The sequence below is a fragment of the Ceratotherium simum genome, chromosome 15 (assembly GCF_057802395.1).
Source record: "Ceratotherium simum simum isolate JZ-2026a chromosome 15, ASM5780239v1, whole genome shotgun sequence".
Lineage (NCBI taxonomy): Eukaryota > Metazoa > Chordata > Mammalia > Perissodactyla > Rhinocerotidae > Ceratotherium > Ceratotherium simum.
In genome coordinates, this window is record NC_141914.1 from 53,591,008 (window position 1) to 53,613,383 (window position 22,376).

Below are 22,376 nucleotides of genomic sequence, written 5' to 3' on the forward strand. Positions count from 1 at the left end.
CTTGTAGCAAGAAATAGATAATAAGTGCAATCTAATATGTCAGATGGTTGTTAACTGCTGTAGAGGGGGTGCAGTGAGTACCAAGAAAAGGCAGAGAGGGGTTGTGATTTTAAACAGTGGGTCAGAGAGGGTCCCATTGAGAAAGTTATATTTGGGCAAAAACCTCAAGCTATGTGATCACAAGGGAAGAGCATTTCAGTCAGAGGGAACAGCAAATTCAAAGGTCCCGAGAAGGGAGAGTATGTTCAGGGCTGGCAGAGCTCTGTGGAGGGAAGGAGAGAAGACGTAGAAGATGAGATCAGAGAGACAGTAGTAGAACGTGGGAGCACACTAGGTAGAGCTTTGTAGGACATTGTAAGGACTTCAGCATAACTGAAGGAGAAGACATTGAAAGTATTTGAGCCAGAGGAGTGACATGTCCAGACTTGTGTTTAAAAGGATCATTCTGGCTGCTGAGTTGACAATAAGGATACATTTGCAATGGAGAAAGAAAGGAGAGAATTTAGGAGGATCTCTGCACTCTCTTTCTAACATGTGATCTCCTCTGAGTTCACAAAATTAGCCAGGCTCTAATATTTTTGGAAAGATCATGAAATTTGAATGTATATTTTATTCAAAAGGTGATTGATATAGCAGAGCAACTTACTACTTAGGACTTAGAATCAGAAAACCAGTGATTGAACCACAATTCTATATAAAAGCAGTGTTTTTGACCTTGGGCAAGTTATCCAACTTCTCTCAGTCTGGTAACTTTTTCTATTTTAAGAATACGTCATGGAGATTAAATGAGATAACACATGTAAAGTCCTTTGCATGGTTCCTGCAAATAATAAGCACTGATTAAATGTTGACTATTCTTATTGCCAGTTATTTTATTATTACATTTTCAAATCATCACTTATGAAACAATGTTATATAGCAATTGTGACATAATATTACGTTTGCTAATTTTTTTTTAATTATTTATTTTTTTTGCTAGGAAAGATTTGCCCTGAGCTAACATTTGTTGCCAATCTTCCTCTCTCTGTTTTTTGTTTGTTTGGTTTTACCCAAAGCCCCAGTACATAGTTGTATACTCTAGTTGTGAGTCCGTCTAGTTTTTCTGTGTGAGCCACCACCACAGCGTAGCTACTGACAGGCGGGTGGTATGATTCTATGCCCAGGAACCAAACCCAGGCCGCCGAAGTGGGGTGCACCCAACTTTAACCACTAGGTGATCAGGGCTGGCTCACATCTTTGCTAATTTTTGAAGAGTAAATCCTGGGCCCCAATTTCAGTCAGTTATATAAATAGTACAATTTTCCCTCAAAGGATGTTGAAGGACACAAAGGAATCTCCTTGGCTGGAAATTGCAAGAGCAGGATAGATTCCTATCTGTCAATCGGCAGCCATTTACCATTCTCAAAGCTCTAATTCTGCTTGAAAATAGTCTAACATACCAGATTAGCCCTACAAAGCCATTTTACCTTCTTGCTGAGAGAGTGGATAACAACCAGAGTCAAGGGCTTCTGAATGTCAATTTCACTAATTTAGCACTCCAGGCCCGGCCATAGCGGGGATGTGTGAGTAAAACATGAGCTCAGCCAGGAAATATTTTTGTATGTATGAACATGGCTTAAACATATGACAGTTTAGGGTCTCTTTCAATCTGATAACATTTGAGAGAAATAAGGTTTAGTGTTAAATGCTATGTTTTCTAAGCAAGATGTAGGGGAGAAACAAGTCTGTCTGAATAATGCAGACAAAATTTTTAAAGTCTGGAATTATCAAGAAAATTAGGCAATATTATTCTGTCATTTTAACTTGTGGATTTAGAGAGCATATAGAGACAATATATCTCTTGCAGGAAAAAGAAGAGGCTCATGGTATTTAGATCTAGTGTATGCTAGTAGCCAAAGGTACCTATATTCAAAAGTAAGCTACTAGAGAGACCTGGGACTTTTTAATTTTTTTGAGAATTATTTTCTTGGGGTCTTTTGAGCTCTTTAGGTTGAGAGCAGTAATTTGTGGGATACCCATTTGGGGACCTATGACTGTACTCTATTTTAGAGTTCGGTTTGACACCAGAGTTAAGAGGCTAAAGTGAGACCTAGAAGAAGAGCTGGAAACCCTTTGTCTTTTTACAGGGCTTGCTTAGGTTAGAGGCTTTATGGGAGAAAGATTAGAGCATAAAAACTTATGTCTTGGGTTATTCTGGGGAACATAATTTTAGATATTCCACCACAATGCTTTAGAACACGTGATTTAAGTTTAAAAAATTTAGTCGTGTTAGGTAGAATTGCTGATTCAGTGAGGGTGCCAGGTCAGAAGGAAAGGGTGCACGTTGGCTGAGGTGGTGTTGGGTCTATACGTGACAGTGGTGACTATAGAATAGGGTTAAGATCATTAGTTTTGGTGTCAACTACACTGGCCTCAGGTTCTGCTCAGCCACTTCCCAACAGCCTGACCTTGGCAATTTTCTTTCTTTTTCTAAGTTGCAGACATAAAGTGGAGCAAATAATAGTATTCCATATTTTTAGTAGGGGTTAAATAAGATAACACATTTTACAGACTTAGAACAATGCCTGGCACATGGTAGGTGCTGAATAAATGTTAAGTGGTGGTGGTATTATTATTATTATTTTCATCATTATCATTAAGGAGTAAGGATTCATAAATCCCACAGGAGCAATAAAATTTTATTGGAGAAAAAGTGCTTTCCAAACTGATCACATGTTTTACTGCAGGAATAAAAAGAGTAAGTTAGGCCTTCTGCTCATAACGTTCCTATCATATAGAAGAGAGACAGATGTAAATAAAAATCCACTTCAGAGTATTAAGTGTTGCAATAGAAGTATGAGCAAAGGACTTCGGGATCATGCAGAGCATACACCAAGTAACTTTGCTTGGGTGAGTCAGCAACAGACCTACAAAATAATTCCTTTGTGCCATTCTATGAGTTTGCACTTCATTCTTTAGGCAAGCAGAGCCAAGAGAGGAGTTTTCTGAAAGGTAACAAAAGTGCTATTTGCCTTTAAAAAAATATTTAGTATAACCAGAGTGGCAGTACGGGGTGAAAGTAGGGAGTTCTAACAGACAATCAGAGCAAAGTGTAAGGGACAAGAACACTAGTTTTGAGGTCATATGTCCTGAATGTGCACAAGGTTTTGATATAACTTACTTTATTACCTTGAAAAAAAATGACCTAACCTCTATGAGTCTATTCTCCTGGCTATGTTTGGGAAATGTCTTGCTTAGTTCAAAGATTCTTGTCATAAGGAACAAATTAAATAAATGTTATATTAGTTAAGAAATTCAAATACCCTGAAATCTCAGTGGTACACATCCAGCACAGGGGAGTGGAAGCTCTGCTCCACGCGGTCATTGCAGAATCAAGCTGACAGTAGCTATTTCATCTTGTAGGTAAACCTTTTGGTAGGTGTGGCAGGCAGCTTCTAAGATGGCCTCCTAGGATACCCATTTTCTGATACGCATGGCTTTGTGTAAACCCCTCCCCTTGATTAACTTACCTCTAACACGTAGACTACAACAATGTGGAAGGCGCGCAGCTTTTATTAGTGGCTTACAAAATGTTGTGGCTTCTGTCTTACTGGCAGACTCCTTCTCTTACTGGCTTTGTTGGAGCAAGCTGCCATGTTGAGAGATCCACATCGCAAGGAACTAGGGGTGGCCTCCAGCCAATGGCCTGCAAGGAACTGAAGCTTCATTTCAACAACCCTCAAGAAACTGAATCGTTCCACACCAGGTAAGTAGGATTAGCAGTGGATCCATCACCAGCTGAGATTTCAGTTGAGATCCCAGCCCCAGCTGACACCTTCATTGCAGCCTTGTGAAAAATCTAGAAGCAGAAGACCCAATTTCAGGGGGATTCCTGACCCATAAAAACTGAGGGATAAATAAATCTGTGTTGTTTAATGCCACTAAATTTTGGGGTGATTTGTTATGCAGCAATAGATAACTAATATAGAAAGAGAAGAGATTACACTGGGTTCTAGGACTTAAATGTTTCTGCCTGGAAATGACAAAGGTCATATCTACTGAAAGTCTTTTTCCAGAACTAGTCACAAAGACCTACCTAAAACTGCATGAAGGCTAGGAAATGTAGGGGAACCCATAGAATGTCTGGTGCGCGATGGTCTCTCTGTCACAGATAATAGGAAAGACCCACACATGTTGAATTTTTAATGAGTATGTCCTGGGTCTAAACTTAACCCATATGTAACCATTTAAGAGGAACTTGATACAATCACTAGCCAATGATCTTTTATCTCCTGTTTTCAGCAGCGTCATGAAGTTAATCCACTGTAAGGACTGCCATTATCTGCATATGATAAAGTAATTTAAAGTATTTCTGTGTCTATTAACAAACTACCATTTAAATTTTATTCCCTCATAACACTACTTTGAGTTACGTAGTACTGTTTTCACAATTTTCATAGATGTTGAATCAGCCTGGAAGGGTTAAAGATGCTGCTCAGATCACAGAGCCAGAACTGGTTCTTGAGCTTAGGCCCTCTTCCTCAAAATCCTGTACTTTCTTCTTTCTGAAGGATACATTTGCTGGTCATTTTTTTAATGGTAGATTAGATGGTGAGGTCTTCCAAACAGGATGTATGCTTCTCAAAGGAAGCCACGCTGTTGAATATTAAAACTGCTAACTTGGACGTGTGGTGTGACAGATGCTCTAAAATGATAGCTTTTATGACTGCAATCTTCAGTCAAATGTGCAGTTTTAACAGTGGCAGGGCTGCAGTAATCTATACCTTAAAAATAGAATTAGTGAAACAATAGCTGTATATAAAGAAGGTTTGTGGTACACTGCTTGCAATGAGAATCCTTGGGCTCTATCTCGCTGTAAGAACTTTGGCTCCACACTTGATTGACTTGTACCTTAGTTGGTCCAGATGGAAAAATGGGGAAAAAGCCAGAACTCACTGAAAACCAGATGCTGCATCTGAGCTGTGATGTCCTAAGTAAATGAATTACAAAACATTGTTGAATAGAGTAGGCTTTTGAAATATCCTGGCAAGAGTCAGTCTTGTCCCATGTTAAAAAAAAATTAAATTAAAATTTAAAAATATATACATGTATGTGTGTGTGTATATATATATATATATATATAAATATATATATGTGAGAGGGAAGTTGTAAATTCCATACGGCAATAATTTGAACATAATGGCTCTTGTAACTCATAGACATGAAATGACTTTTTTCTGTTGAGCTTCTTAGCAAGACAAGTGTTGTTTAACATTTCCCTTTTTTGGGACGGTAGGTAAGTTTGTATTGCTACAAACTGCCTTTGTGGAGGCCTTTAGCACATGCTAACATATAGAGAAAAATAACAGTTAAGGCACTTAAAATTAATTATATGCTATTAATCATTAAGAAATGCATTCCCTAACAGGAGAAAAAAAGGAGCAAATAAAACTCAGAGAAAGAAGGAAACCTATTATTTTCAACAATACAACTTTAAGAGAATTTTGCACTTACATATCACACAGATGACAAGGACAAACACAATTCCAGTGTAGAAAAGTCTGTCATCAACGCATGACATTAAAATCCTGCCGCTCTTATCTTTCTCACACCTGCTCTGGGAACACTGGAATGTCTAGTGAATAGAATTAGAGAAAAATCATTGAGGGCATTGCAAAATCACTCACGTGTGTTTGAGGCCTCAGGGAGTGCTGACAGTAAAATCTCAGATTTGACAAAAGTAGTAATAGCACCTACAGTTCGAATTATATGATTCCAACCGGAGATTCTCTGAGGAAAAAAGCAGGAGAGAATTTTGTCTTTAGCGCAGCCACCTCTTTGGACTGAGAGCTCCAATGTACTGATGTGGAAATGGGAAGCTGGGGCTGGCTCAGGAATATTTCAAGAGTTCCTGAGAGATGACAGTGTACTAGTTTAGAGTAACACGGTAAAGAAATTCCTAAATCACCAGGACACAATTCTTTTCGACTTCCATTCTCTTTTCATGGGAAGAACCATTCTGGTTCAAGCCTTGTTGTTCTCTTTGCATCTATTCTATCCTACATCCAACTTATACTCTACATGCAAATAAGTTAAATTCTGAAAATGCAAATGCAATGATGTCATTCCCCTGCTTCCCAGGGGGTGAAGTGAACCCGGTTATGGTGGCTTACAAAGCCCTATCTGGTGTCCTCCTACCTTCTTCTCCATTCTCATCCGTGACTAGACTGTGCCTGCCTCTTCCTCTTCCCTTTCCAACCGCTCTGACTTCTTGGTCTTTCACAATCTCCCTTAGCCTTCTCTTCTCCACTGGAAACATTTTATTTTGTGCTCTTGCCCAACACAAGTTGAAGCCTTCTCCCAGCCTCTTAAGAAGGTCAATCTCTTTTCTCAAAATCTCTCATCTTAACAGTTGGAAATATTTTCCATAGATGTTATTTGAAATTTAATTGCATGATTACTTAATTAATTTAATATGTCTAATCCTCCTCTAGATTCTAAGCTCTTGTGAGAACTGTGTCTCTACTGCCTACTCAATGTTACTCAAAAAAAGTTGGTTGAAAAATGAATGAATAAATAGAACCATATGTAATGTGGTATGTTTGAATAAAATGCAAATGGGATCATAGAATAGCATTTGTACAGGTGATTCAAAAAACATATGATTTGGGAAGAACCTCTTTAAAAATAACTCTCCTTTCCAGTTGATGTATGATTAATTAGCCAGCACAGAAGAGGAAGCTAAATTATTTGCTTATCAAGCTAAAATCTATAGTGTTAGGGCACATTGCCTGCTTTAGAAAAAACCTTGTCTCCCCTCAAATGCTTCATGTGGATGTAATGACAAGATTACAGCCCACTTTCATCTTCTTTCCAGACTGTGTCATATAGTAGAAACAGAAAATGCTTCATGTTGTTGTTCTGTTTTGTGGGAATTGTATTGCCAATTATATCTGAAACACAGGTGACAATTCAGGCACCGACTGATACAATACATATAAAATACCTTCCCGCAATGCAAGATGTGGTTTGTTGCTTGAATAAATACACCCCTCCCTTCTTAAGTCAAATGAAATGTGGTGTCCTTTTGTTACAGAGACCAGATGGCACTGATTTCTTTCCTATCCCTCGCCTTACATTACAAAGCAAAGATGTTACCAGTGCTAACCAGAGGCCTGATCTCCTTGGAAAGAAAGAAGTTATTTAGAGGAATCATTTACCTTGGCTGTGTGCTCTTAAACCTTTGTGGCCAGTCTAGTCTGAAGCATTCATAGATGCTTAAGTTTACTGAATAATTATTCAGTTCTAAATAATGATTTTTTCCTGCCTTTTAAGAAGGAATATATTTCTTGAGAAGGCTCCTGGGATCCTGACAGCCATGGTGAAATTCGATTTTATTTTTCAGAGGATGCATTTCCTTTCTCTTCCTAGAACATCTCTCTCTAGTGGTCCTAACCACAGAACATGATGGCAGCTGCCCCAAGAGGTCTTCCTCACCAATAAGCCTGGACTTGCAGTCCTCTGCTTTATATCTGACATTCACACAAGTGACTCCCAAATAAACCCTAAAGTCTCCTACATGTTCCTGCTCTAGTAAATATTCAGTGTGTATCTCACCACGGTTAACAGTGGAGAGAGGAGCACAATGTGGCAGTAAGACCACTGAATCGACCATCACAGAACCCGGTTCCATTTCTGGCTGTGGGAAGTTCGCTCTGATAAAGTACTTATTAAAGCTCCTGACACAATGCAAGAAATGAATTGTCATTAGCTAATATAAGTATCACTTTACTTGTCCGCAAAATGACAAGTGTTACTTCAATAACGAAAATGCTGTTGTGTCTTGCCAATAAATCAGGGAAACCGTTGGGGGTGAGTGGATGGTGCTGAGTGTTGACAAGAGAGCTTGTTGCTTATGCCAAGTGGTCAACAGGGTGAAACATTCTTCAGTCAGTTCAAGGTGATTTTGAAAATCAATAACAAAATAAACAGGAGAAAATTATTTTGCTCATAGACAAATCAAATTAGGTGACATAATTTAACCTGTTGTACAGCTAAATGTTAGAATAAGAGAGAGAGGAAAGAAACGTGGTAACTGTACACAGAGAGCCACTGGTGGTACCCAACCAGTGCTTCTTTGACGACTCAATCATCTTTACAGCAATCATGGCTGGGAATTTGTAACCCTCATGAGATATCCTCTTCATCCTTGGCATTCCAGCCACATGGGTCTTCTATTTTCCACTCTTCTGTGCAGAGAAGAAAGCTCCAGTAAGGCGGGGCCACTGTCTGTCTTGCTCACCTTGCTATTCAAAGATGCCTAGCACACAGGGCCTGGCAGATAATTGACACCAAGTAAGTATTTGTTGGATAATTGTATGAATGAGTTCCAGAATCCAAACTAATTTTGACATCTGAATACCTTAATACGCTAGTGTTTTGTATGCCTGCACACTGTCATATGGTACTTGCGTATTGTAATCTTCAAACTGAGGAATAACTAAGTGAGGTCAGAGGCCATACCGTTCCACAAACCAAACAGGAACTCTTTAGGATTTCAACAGTGGCTTCCCACACAATGTCCACTGTTGCTAACTTGCATTTGCTTTTATGTCTTTCAAAGCTCTCCTCTTGTGCTTTGAATACCTATGAAATATCAGTAAAATGGATTTTTTGGATCACAACTGAAGATCTGATATTCAGAGGGATTCACTGACTTTGCCAGATAAACCAACACTGTCTGGGGCAGAGGTGAGAGAACAACTCAGCTCCCCCAGAGTTAGTTCACTTTGCTGACTTATGCAACCCCGAGCAGGCCCCAACCACTGTGGCCTAAGCCAGGGTTGGGGGCAGAGCCCAGAGAGCAGGGCCTCATTCTGGACAAATGCAAGAGGAGGCAGTCCAGAGTAGGGGCCCAAGGCACCCCTGAGGAAGCAAAACTCCAAGCCTGAGGCAAGGATGTGGGGTCAGTCCCTAAACAAGAAATGAAATAGGAGGTCCAAGAATCGGAATAACTGATCAACTTGGGTGCCAGAAGAGAGAGAAGTGAGGAAATAAGGGTCTGAATACAATCAATGGGGAAAAGGCAGGCATGAGCAGGTTCTGGAAAGTTTTTTGTTTGTTTCCTTGGGTTCCGTGTGTTGGATTATCCTAGGTCTTGACCTGCCGCACACTGTGCCACACCCAGGCTCCGAGGGTCCCAGCCACGTGCTATAATACAGCCCATTGTCCAGGGTAAGTCTGATAGTCACTGAAAAGAGAGAAGTTCAATCACATAGATAATTCCTAATTTCTGCAGGATTTACCAGCTACTCTCAGGTATAAACCCGATTAAAATCTCAGATTTATTATCTAGTGATCTTTGAAAAAGAAATGCTATAAACTCGTAAACAGGTTTTAAAATTTATAGTGAACAGTGAAGTAGATCAATTGTCGTAAAGTCAGAATCTTAGTCACTTTTGTGCAGTAATGTTCCTTTAAAAAACTTTGAGTAGTAAAATGCACGCTATAATAGAATGGACCCCTCAGCAGCCATCCCCCACTTCAACACTTATCAACATCCCCCCATTCTTGCTTCATTTAATATTTTCATTAGCATTTTCTTTGGGATTGCACTGGGGTCTTTGCTCTGACCGATGCTAAATGTGAGTGGAGAAGCCCTGTGAAATGGGGACTTCTTTCTATATTGTGTAGAGTGCTCCAGAGGGGTTTACTGGAATGAGCACATTGCCGCTTGGATGAAGACAGGATTAAGGGATTTTCTTCAAAAGAAAGAGCCTCTGACATATTGAATCATGTCCTTTTGAAATGTGTGATGCCAGGGGCAGAAAAGCAAGGGTGTTGCTTTTGGTGAAGCAATATCCTCCCTAATAAATACCAACTCTCTGCATTTGCAGGAATAAAACAATACGTATCATACTGGTTTTTAAGAATTAAATCTGTTCCTGCAAAGCTAAATACAAAACACAAAATCCAAAAAAATGCTTTTTTTTGTGGAGGAGAAATATTCTATCTCTATCTATCTATCTATCTATTTATCTATCTATCTATCTATCTATCTATCTATCTATCTATCTATCTGTCTATCTATTGTCTATCTCTCTCTCTCTCTCTATCTAGCTACCTTTAAGACAAATCTGTACTGAGTCCTCTAGGGAATAACCATTCCAGGGAATAATTTCCATGTTTTGAATATCTCATTTCCACTTTCCTTTGTATCTTTGCCAGTAAGCACAGAGCCTGGTACATAGCAGGTGTTTCATAAGTGCCAGTTGAATTAATTTAATTCATTTTCTTGAACTGAAATTCTTTCCTTTCTCAACTGATTCTCCCCACACTTGCCAGCCTCCTCACTACCCCATTCTGTTTATAGAGTCATAAATCACAACCAGAGCAAGCAGTTACATTCTCTCCCATACATAACAACATAATGATAATGATGATAATGATGATGATGAGACGACATGTCATCATCCCCTTTCCCCTTGACTTGTTTTGTAAAGGAAATACAGTCAATGAGAAAGTACTCATGACATAGAATCTTTGAAAGATTCCTTTCCCATAATACAAAAGACTTTGCTGTACTGCTTTGCATAACTTTACTACCTCTTAGAAGTCACACTGAGATCTGTCATTGTGGGAAGTGCTGAAGCCCTGTAGGAGAGAGAGATGTTTCAATAGGTTCTACTCAAAGTGACATTTTTCTCTTGAACATCTCTGCTGTGGCAGAGACCCTGACAAAAAAGGAGGATTATTTCTATTCTTGTTCTTTTTAACGAGGTGCAGGTGGAATAACTTATGGCCACTAGAACATAGGAATTAAGATCTTTTTCCTCTCAGATCAATCTTTGTAGTCAGAGGAGATAGATATTTGGTGAAGTAGAAATAAAAAACGGTCTCATTTATAATTTATTTGATACAGAGAGTGGTACTCAGATTGTCCCTCCTCCTCCCCTTAAGCACAAAGGCTTACTTGTTCAAATTGTTTTAAAGCAGATAGGAAAAAAAAATTTTGTAATCTATAGTAATCTGTAGTGATGGATTGCAAAATGTATGATGAAGCATTTTAAAAGAAGCTGCAAAGATAAATGATTATTTGCACTTGACTACAAATGCTGATCTTCTAAAAATTCAAGTATTCGCTGATCCTCATGAAGGAAATAATTACTTCTTTTTGGAATTATGACTAACTTTGCTTAGAAAATTGCTATGAGCTAGATTTTCAGGAAGCGCAAGTTATAAGCTACTATAAATTAGGCCCTCTGAGATTTTTAGGGTACTTATAAAAGATTCCATGTTGGAAACATTAAACCTATGTCTTAAAGCTGGGCGTTTTAATGCACTTTATGTTAGAGTATTTAACAATAAAGAAGAAAGCAAGCAAGAAAGCTCTTTTCTTTCAATTTTTCTTCATTCCTTTCTGTAGATGTCACTATAGCGTAGCAAAAAGAAAGGGGACTTCTTTTCTTCTGAAAATACATGACTTCTACGTGCAAATGAAAGAAAGTGGTGATTTGATTTATCATGCCAGGGTTGTCACATCAACAATAAGGTTTCCAAGCAACTAGCAGAATAAATTATTTTATAGATTTATTTGCTTAGCCTCATAAAATGGACCAAATGGAAGATACTTTTTTTTACCCGTGATTATGTGGTAATTAAAAAAAGTCATTACACAGAAATTATGCATTAAATTCACATTACTAAGAAGAATTCAAAGCGAATCATGTGAATGTAATCAATGCCAAAAGACTTAATGAAGATTTGCTGCTTACAAGGAAGCACTGTTGTTTTATGTTTATATATTTTCAATAATTGCTTTCCAGGGTCTATACTACGACTTGTGTAAAGTCGTTCAAAATTGACTCTTCAACTGGCCAGCATACGCAGCCCGCAACTGCTGTGCCCTTTAAATGTTCTTCAGAATGACCTCCTCAGAGAACCCTGGTGCTCATTCTATTGCAGAGTGCCTTATAATCCTCTAGATATGCAAATGGCCTGTGCCAGTTCTTAAAAAGACTTCCAAAAAGTTACTAACCATATTAGAAAATGAAGCATTGATTTCTTTTTATACAATTGCCCTGGGGATGTTCAAGACTTGTTAGACATTTGCAGTCCATACCCAAAACATCCTTTTGTAGTTTAAACATTTTCATTGCTATTTTTGAGCTGCTTATGTCTCTACATGGGAAAGCCTGAGCTGAATGTAGCAGAGATAAGTCTTTTTTCCTCCCCTTTTCTTTTAGTAGGACTTTACCCAAGATTTTTGATTTGCTCAAATTGCTGATGATATTAAATAAAGATATACCAAATTTCTCAGCTTAGACAAGAAAAGTAAAAACCTGCCATGCAGTCCTGGGACAAGTTATTTTGTCTCCATCTAGCACAGACGCATTTGTTGATGCAAATTACTGCCTATAGCAGGCACTCTTCCTTTGCTTTGCTAGCAATTCTTTTTTCTCTCGCTTTGGTTTCTTCTGGAAATTTTTTTTTTTTTTTAAACCCATACGCTGTACATAGCCAAAGAATCAGGAAAAAGCACTTATATTGAAAAATTACGAAGCAAACCATAGCGTTCAACTAGATTTTCCTATTTGAAACATTTGACGAAAATATAGCTATAATTTTCCAAGGTACGTGTAGTGGGATACTTTCTATGACCAATTCAGATGCATCTGCTCCATTATTGCCAACATCCCTTATACCCTTATAGACATTTCAGAGAATCAGCAAGTGGAAGGAAAATATTTCTCCCTTCAGATGACATCGTCCTAGTGTTATGCTTACAACACAGTTGCCAAGTAGTACAGCTTCTGCATCTTCGTCCAGCTTTAGACTATGGGTGTTTTCCTCCTTTTTCTTTTCTTTTATTCAAGTCACCATTGCCTCAGAAGAAAGGAAAATCAATTTTGAGATTCATGACAGTGCTACATATACCCAGGCATTAAAATAAACATTCTTCCTATACTCTGCTAGTTTGCTTGTTACCTGTCCATGTTCTAGTTCATTGCTGCTATATCTTATTATCAACAGCGTGCTCTCAGGCAAATTTTCCTTATTATGTTTCTGGAGAAGTCAATCTATTTTCATCTTCTCCTGTCACAGAAAACAAATGCGCAAATTTTCAAAGAAACTTACTCAGTCTACTTCTTTTTTTCCTTTACTTTTTTATATAAAATTTTTATTCATAAAACTACGTCTTTGATTTCTTAATTGAACTTACAAGTGGCCACATGTGCTTTCCCATAAACAGACAATGTGGGTCTGTCATTACTTCTGTCAAATATGTGGGGGGTTTGCAAATGAAGAGGAAGTTTCCTTTTTTTTTTCCAGTATGATTTCCCTCAGGTCTTGGTGAAACCATCTTGATCAATGCTCGTCAAACTTGAATGTACATACCAATCACCTGGGGATCTTGTTATGAGGTATATTCTGATTCTGGAGATCTCTGGAGAGTCCAGGGCCTGAACGTTCCTGTTTCTAACTAGCTCCCAGGTGACACCAGGGCTGTTGATTTGCAGGCCACACATTGTGTAGCAAAGCCCTAGAACATTTCCACCTTGCAGGTGAGGAAGCGGAGGCTTAGAGTCCTGGGTGGATGTACCGAAGGTCTTTTTTCAGTTTGCTTCTAAATCAACCTAGAGCTTCAGTATCCCAAAGAAAGAAAGGATCTCCATCTTTCTGTACAGTTACCCAAAGAGATGGGTGGATGCCATTTTTCCTGTGCTCGGAAACAGTTCCTTTTTCTCTTCTCTGTATAAGCGGTTTAAGATTCTTTCCTCATCATGAATGCTCTCATGTTTATTCATCAATAAAATTGACATAGAAGAAAATTGAAATATAATATTTTTGAAGCTCAAAGCTATCATTTTCCTTTAATCTGAGAGACAGAGGCTTGGGAAAAATAAGCAAATTTATCTTCAAGTCATCACAAACCACTTGATAACAAAGGTAGGAATATTTCAACACCAAGAATTCATGGTTATGTTTTAACATAAGCTGTTATTTTTTAATATGAGCTTTCCAATAGTAAAATAAATGCAATACAACAGATGGAATAAGACATTGGTGGTGCAGCAATTAATTTTCTTTGATGATTCATTTTGTGGACAGGAAAAAAACAGTAATTTAAAGGCATGGATGTTATTGTCAGTGTCGCTTAAAGGAAACTGCAATTTTAAAATAATAAGTTCTGAACTGAAGAGAATCTGTCAAAACTGTTGACACCTTCTCTTGTCTCTAATATTTTCTGCTAGGGTTAGGCAAATATCCCCTTACTGCATGTTATTCAATGTATATCCTCTTCAGAACATGGTTGGTCAATGGGGACAATTTTCTCAGATGAAGTAGATATTCCCATTCTTGCTATGCTACATGGGACACATTAGGACTTTGCCAGGGAACGTTGGTAGTTGGCATATATCCATTCGCCAGTCACTGACACACAGTCTTAGTTCTAAAAATGAAAATTAATAAGAGATTGAAATTTCCAAGGTGAATTATTTGTTCGTCATAGTGAATAAAACTGTCATTCACTTGAGTCATGTGAGAGCATGAGGAATGACGGAGGAAAAAGAGGAATTTTGGTGAGTGGGAACCAAGACATACAGAGGTGCAGTTCAAAGTTGAGTTGGGAGCCTCCCAGCAATGGTTAAGCAGGCTGTCCAGGTAGGAGCAGGAAACCAGAGAAAAGACAAATTTTAAAATAGGGCCCATTCAGCCTCCAACAGAATATGTTGAACCACACTTATTTAGCAAGTGCAAGTGAATGGCTTTCCTAAGATGGAGTGGGAGTCAAAAGGATCAGAAAATGTCCCCAAATTGTATAAAAAATTGTGTGTATTCTTTGGATAAATACCCAGAAGTGGCATAGCTGGATCACATGGTAGTTCTAGTCTTAGTTTATTGAAGAATCTCCGTACTGTTTTCCATAGTGGCTACACCAGTTTGCAATCCCACCAGCAGTGTAAGAGGGTTCCCTTTTCTCCACATCCTCTCCAGCACTTATTTCTTGTCTTTTTAATAATAGCCATTCTGATGGGCATGAGCTGATATCTCACTGTGGTTTTGTTTTGCGCTTCCCTAATAATTAGCGATGTTGACATCTTTTCATGTGCTTTTTGCACATATCTCTATATCTTCTTTGGAAAAATGTCTCTTCTGATCCTCTGCCCATTTTTCAATTGGGTTTTTTGTTGTTGTTGTTGTGTTATATGAGTTCTTTTTATGTTTTGGATATTAATCCCTTATCAGATGTATGATTTGCAAGTATCTTCTCCCAATCACTTCAGCATTTAAGAAACTTTATTTAAATTTATTTCCTATGGGGGCCAGTCCCACAGCCTAGTGGTTAAGTTTGGAATGCTCCACTTTGGTGGCCTGGCTTTGCAGGTTCAGATCACAGGCATGGACCTACACCACTTGTTAGCCATGCTGTGGTGGCGACCCGCATACAAAATAGAGGAAGACTGGCACTGATGTTAGCTCAGGGCTAATCTTCCTCAGCAAGAAAAAAAAAAAAATTCTATGGAAGTGTAAATTTTAGAAATGTGGAGAATGTGAGACACTACATGTTGTCCCTGTAAATTTGTTGCAGTCAAGAAGCAGAGCTTTTATTTACAGGGCATTAACATAGAAAAATTAAGGCAGAAAGTAAAATATAGTTTTGGGTAGATATAAATCTTTTCTGTCTAATTATAGTTAATTAGCCTGATTTAGTTGAATAATTTAACAGCAAGGAATTAAAGCTATTTCTCATTTTTAATAGCTCTTTTTCTGGACAACCTGCTGCATGATTTGTGTTTCTTTTTGCCTGGATCAACCCAGTGTAGTTCATTTATTAATTCATTTGTTCAACAAATATTTCTTGAAAGCCAACTACAAACTTAACATTGTTTTAAATTCTAGTGGGTAGGGAAAGTAACATTCCAATAAGTAAAATACGCTGCTTTACTTCTGAAACAGCATACAGTTTATTTATGAAGAACACCATATGCTAAATAGCAATATGTGGCAGAAAGTATATGATTGTCATATTGGCTACAGAAAGAAAGCTTAATGGCATTTCATAGCAATGCTGGAACTCTCTGGAGTGGCTCCATGTATTAGTGAGGAGTTATGCTATGGTTTGGAGAGTGAATAGCATTTGATCACCATGTGCAATGTGTGTTCTTTATTTCTCTGCTGTTTGCTGATTATGTTCCTCTTATAAACTATCAAATTTTTATATTTCTGTTTCTGAATCTGTGAAAGGGACACCAAGGTCATTCTTCTTCCTGAGGTTATGAGCGATGATTAAGGAGATGACTGCATAATAGATCTCAATGTAAATGGCGCCCAGAAGGCTGTCATCTTCACAGGATGAACTGGAATTAACCACATGAGGCTTTTGTATTTCAATTTTCTCATCCACAAAGTGAAGATGTAATTTACAATTGGATATATATACACACACATTCACATACACACGTATATACACACATACACACACACATATCTAGCTTAACTCTCTAATAAAATTCATATTACTAGAGTGTCATTTCAGTTAGGCTCAATGGATCCTTTGTCGTTTTTGTTCATTCGTTCATTGGTTCAATCAACAACTAATGTTGCGTGCCTACACTACTACGTACTGGAGTTATAGGCAACTAACCCCAGCATATCTTAGCTTTTAGTTAGAAAAGACTTGATAAGACTAACTGCTGCGGAAAAAGAAAAACAAAATATTAGATTAGAGAGTTGGGGATGGCGATAGAGTTGAGAGATTGAGTTAGATAAAAGAGTTGTCACTGAAGGTGTGTAGTCCTAAAATAGAGAATGGTTCCTGTATTTTCAAAGGAAGATATCTGAACTAGGTGGGGACGGAGCCATAAGCTTTAAGGTACACAAAAATCGTCTGATGAACTGGTTAAAATAGCAGATTCATGAGCATTTTCCTGGGTAAACTTCAAACCTTTGGGAATGAGGCCTAGGACTCTGCATTTAAAAAAAGGCATATCAGTGATTCTTATGCAAGTGGTTCACGGGTCATTGTTTGAAAAAACACTTGGCTTGAAATTGTCGTAGATTTTGTTATTGCTACTGATTTTTTGTTACACCATTCTACAAATCAGCGACCCTCTGAGTAACTGAAGCAAGCTATAAGCAGAGCTGATTAATGCCTTTGCATAAATAATTTTTAAGTTTCCAATTTGCATAATTCATGAAATACAAAACTCCTTTAAATACCATTTTCATTTGCTTTTTACTTTGGGGTTTTTCTTTACCTGTCTTTGCCTGCTCTGAGTGCCAGAAATTAAATTTTTAGGTGATATGTATTCAGTCCTGATATTTACCAATGATGGTATGTCAAGGATTTGGGAAATATACAAAACCAAAGAATTATTTGAGCATAACTGAACCCACAGTCAAATGATATGCTTTTTATCAAAAACAGTTAAATATACCTTGAAAAATTTAAATAAAACACACTAAAAATAGCGCCTAATGAGGTTCTAGTCCATTAAAGAACTGTTATATACTCTAGTCTTGGCTAAGAGACTAGTGATATTACTAATTTATAATTTTTTTTCCATTTAACCCCTACCCTTTTTCCCTAGTATTCCAGTATGATTTCCTCCTTAGAACCTATGATTTTCTAAGAGGAGCTATTTCCACTTAGGGTGAGAGTATGCATCTTTGTCTAGGTGGATGGAAGGCTTTTCTTGGGATCTGTTGTGGGCTAACACTAATTCAAGGTCCCGGTAATGGATTCACAAAGAAGTAGATGTCTTCTTACCCGAAAGGTTCCTGTTCTCCTCCAAGTGTCAGGAGGTTCTTTCTTTTTCCAAACCAATGTATCTGGCTGAGGTGGCTCCTTCCTTCCTCCAAACCACCTTTCCTTCTCACCCCTCAGTAGGGACCTAGGCATTTACAGATGCCAAGGAGACCAAGACTGATTTGTTTGCAAAGTAATAGAGGAGCAGGAAAGAGATGAATTTTACAAAAGACCTCATCAATATGAAACAACAGAAGGAAATAGAAGGGAAAATATGATAATGCATAAGGAAAATCAGCCTGATAGGGAATCATGGTTCTTAGGAATAAGAGCATATGCATTTTAACACTGTGAACTTGTGCATCCAACTTTGTAGAGATAGAAGAACACAAAAAACCTTGGGCTGGAGAAATCTGTTTATCCTTATGTGCTATATAGATACTGAAAACTAAGCAAAGAGAAGTGAAAAATTATGAACAGCTTGGCTTTTATATTAATTCAGACTGGGATAGAATATTGTCAGAAAAGAAAAAAAATAATAGACTAAGAGAAACTGGTAATAACAGACCAAGAAATTCCTAGGAAATTCATTTTGTACACTGGTAAAACTGTGTCAGTATAAAATATATTTACTCTTTCTGAAAATGTCAATGCATTATTATGTTAATTATCTTTAAGTTTGATTTAGTTTTGAAGTCTAAGCTTTCTGCAGGCTCAGATTATGGTTGTCCTGAGGCATGTTTGCCTACTAATATAACAAGTTGTTGGTGACATTGTTTCATTGCAGTGGACTTTATGGTGAATCATTGACAAATCAAGTTACATCAGACCTGACAAAGCAGATGATCTTCTAGACACTCAGGAGGAGATCGTTCCCGCTTTTCACAATATCACAACTTTTCCTCTTGTTGAACTTGGAGAAAAGGAAACAGACAAGGTCCCGGAAAGTCACATATAGAGATCTTAAGCTGGCACAGCGCAATGAAGAAATGCAATGTCTGCCAGACTACCCGTATTTGATGGACAACAGTATTTCTAAGGGATTAAGAAATACACAACTTTTATATTTAAAAATTAACCTTGCAGTATATACTGAATTTGTGCTAGACTTTTTTGGCTGAACAAAGTTTATGAGAAGCAGTGATTCAAGGAACTGGGTTTTTCTATTTTTCAAAAGCAACAGAGCAATGAATGTTTATACAGGATTACATCTGTTCATCCCACCAAAGCGTTAAATACTCACTAGTCAGGTTAGAGTTATTAATTGGAAATATAAGTATATCCTTAGAAAAACTGAACTAGCTATCAATCCTAGTATTTTACTGCACATTAATATATTTGGTGTTTGTATTAAATGCTTTTACCAAAGGGACAGAATGAAATAATGTAATTACTAACAGCTTCCAGGTAGCACATGTAATAGTATCGGATACAAAAGTAGAGTATTAGTTTAACAGATTATCTGCCTGTATGGGATCGACATGGGTGGTACATCTCTCTGTTCTCATAGATAACAATAGATGGGACTCATACTATTCACAATGACAAAAGTAAAAAGATGCCTTTAGAACACATCTGCTATGTTTGGTCAGATATAACACCAAATCATATATTTCAAATGTGTAGCTCTATTGAGTGGACAAATACGGCCACAGGAACAAGGCTATTTTGATAATTTCTGTAAGACAATTCTTTATTTTAGAGGCAGTAAGAATTGAACATCTTTATCTGAACATTTCCTCAGGACAATAGGGTTTTTCATTGCTCTATGAATTTTCTGTAGATTAGAACATCAAACCAAATTCCACTGCAGAGCAGAGTGTCTGATTTGTTGTTTAACCACTCTGGGATTCAGTTTTTTCTCTACTTAAAATGACATTAAAACAGTGTGATCTCTAAAGTTCTTTACTGCCCCAAAAGGCTGTAAAATCTATAAATATCAACTGAAAGTGTTTGCTAAATATGTGTGTGTTTTCTGGTTAGAATGGTGATTTTTAGAAATATTACCAAGGAGAATTTCTAAACCAATATTTTTTAAATTAAATATTTCCTATATAATTTCGTTGAAAGATGCATAAAAATAAACATTTAGAGAAACTATAGTCTTTCAAAGAAAGATATTTCCTGAATAGAAAGCATTTCCTATGGATCCTTACATAATTCTGATATTCACTGTAAGTTATTCTAAAAATCATTGTTTGTATGATCTTGACTTATTAAAAAGTCTGATTTTATATTTTGGTGATATACATAGTGTTGTGTCTGTTTGAACTGAGTGTCCCTAACAAATCATCTGCTTTAGCAATAGTTCTGTCAGGAATTAATATTCTGACATTTCTAGCAGGTGGCCAAGGCTCAGACAGGTTAAGGGACTTAACCTGTGGTCACTTATTAAACGAAGGTGAGGAAATGAGGAAACTTGGCTGCCTGATGTGATGTTCATTCTGTTACCCAGACCCTTTAAGTGAGTAATGTATTCCCACTGAGATTAGACAGTTTGTATAAATTTTGAGAATAGAGAGTGAGGAGCCCAATAATAGCATTCTCAATCCAAATACAAAGTTATGTATGTTGGATAGGAGCACAATTTGATTGAGGAGTAGCTGTGGTTGGAGAGGAAAGCTACTTATTACTGACTGAAGAAGAATACAACTCAAATAAGAACGTTGTCTTCTGCAGCTGAATACGTAGTCTCAGAAGACGTGGTCCCGGTAAGCACATTAACTCTCGAGAACACACATGCAGATATTACATGGACATAACCTAGTAAGGTACAAAAGCTTTTTAAAGTTGAGGTAGAATTAACATGCACCAAACTGTATATGTTTAAGCTATACAATTTAATATATTTTGACTTAGGTGCACGTCTACAAAATTATCACCGCAATAAGCAGAGTAAACATACTGATCACCACCGGAAGTTTCCACATGCTCCTTTGTAATCCATTCCTCCTCCTTCCCCCGAACTAAGAAAATGCTAATCTGCTTTCTGTCATTTAAAATTAGCTTGCATTTTCTAGAATATCATATAAATGGAATAATAGAATATATACTTTTGCCTTTTTTTTTAAATCAGCATAATTTGTTGAGATTTATCTATGTTGTAGTATGTATTGATAGATGATCACTTTTTATTATTGAGTAGTATACCCTTGAATGGATGCACTGCAGTTTGTGTGTCCATTCACCTATTCAGGGACATTTGGATTGTTTCCAGTTTTAGGTTTTTACTAATAAAGCGTCTATGAACATTCATGTATAAGTCTTTGCACAGACATATGATTTTATTTCTCTTGGGTAAAGAGATACCTAGGAGAGAAATAATGGGTCATGAAATAGGTATATGTTTAACTTTTTAAGTGCCAACCTGTTTTCCAAAGGAATTGTGTCATTTACATTCTTATGAGTGGTGTATGAGAGCTTCAGTTGCTCCACATACTTGCCAGTATTTATAATGTTAGTCATTCTAACATAGATACGTAGTGACATACGTAATAGGCATGTAGTAAAATCTCATTATGGCTTTAATTTGCATTTCCCTAATGACTAATGATTTTGAGCATCTTTTCACATGCTTCTTTGTCATCAATGTGTCTTCTTTGGTGAGGTATCTGTTCAAACTTTTTGGTCTTTTTAAAAAATTGGGTTGTCTTTTCTTAGGATTGAGTTCTTAAAGTTCTTTACATACTCTAGAAACAAGTCATTTTTTAGATATATGCTTTGAAAATATTGTTTCCCTCTCTGTGGTTTGTCATTTCAGTCTCTTAAAAGTGTCTCTGAAGAGCAGAAACGTTTTTAATTTTGTTGTAGTACTATTTATCAATTATTTTCTTTTATGGATTGTGCTTGTGGTGTTTAACCCAAGTTCACAAGGATTTTGTCTTATATTTTCTTCTAGAAGTTTTATAGTTTTATTTTTTATTTAAGACTATAGTCAATTTTGAGTTAACTTTTTTTATATAGTGTAAAATATGGATCAAAGTTCATTTTTTTGCATATGAGTATCCAATTATCCCAGCACAATAAAACCTGTCCTTTCTCCACTGAATTGTCTTTCTTTTTTGTCAGAAATCAGTTGTCTATACATGTATGGGTCTATTTCTAGACAATCTATTTTATTTCCTTAACTTGTTGGATGACAAACATCTATCTTGATGCCAGTACAGCACTACTTATTTCCTTGATTGGTATTATAATAAATCTATAGCCAGTTTGGGAAGAACTGACTTTAATAATGAGTATATTAATGAAGTTAATATTGAAATTAATATTGAGATAAACGTGATGGACAGGTATATCTCTCTATTTACTTAGGTTTTTAATTTCTCTCAGCAATATTTTGTAGTTTTCAGTATACAGATCTTTAACATATTTTGTCAAATTTTTTTCTAAATATTTCATATTTTTGGTGCTATTTTAAATGGCAATATTTTTATCTTTTAACTTCAATTTCAATTGCTCATTATTAGTATATAGAATTGCATATAACTTTTGTATACTGATCTTGTATCTGGAAGCAGGAAACTGAATGAACCTTGCTAAATAAATATTGCTAAACTCACTTGTTAGTTTGAATAGCTTTTTTTTTTGATAATTTTTATCAATTTTTCTATACAATGATTATGTTTGTGAATAAAGACAT